Raw genomic sequence first — 504 nt, 5'->3', positions numbered from 1 at the left:
AATCTTTATGTGTGAACTACTCAACGATTAATCAAAGAGGCTTGCTGACACCAAACAAATATCTAGCAAGCTAAATATCTGGACCGGTCAGCGACAAGCTTCAGCCAGTGAGAGAGCAAGGCATGTGTTGAGGTCAGCGGAAGGAAAAACAGCAGCAGCAACATGGAACAAGTTTGGACACAAGAAATGAAGCAACATTTTTCAGAACAGATCATCACGCAAACAGCTTGCAGCGCTAATTTCTTCCCAACCTCCATTTTCAAATAACTCCTGTTTCATGTGTTGTTTCGCATCATTTACTGCGTCCTCTAGGGGTCACTATGGGGGAACGCCTCGTCGTGACCAGTGTCTGAGTTTCATACATTGAAAAAACACCAACTCGACAGCCATGACGTCACTACCGGTGCGACTATAGTATAAATAGGCACCGGGAGCATACATCATTCACTTCTTCGTCTGAAGCTTGCGTCCGCAGCATGGCAAGAAACCTAGAGGACGCAGTGT

Source organism: Sinocyclocheilus anshuiensis, unplaced genomic scaffold (genome assembly GCF_001515605.1).
Source record: "Sinocyclocheilus anshuiensis isolate Anshui unplaced genomic scaffold, SAMN03320099.WGS_v1.1 scaffold1474, whole genome shotgun sequence".
NCBI lineage: Eukaryota > Metazoa > Chordata > Actinopteri > Cypriniformes > Cyprinidae > Sinocyclocheilus > Sinocyclocheilus anshuiensis.
This window is presented reverse-complemented; position numbering follows the sequence as displayed.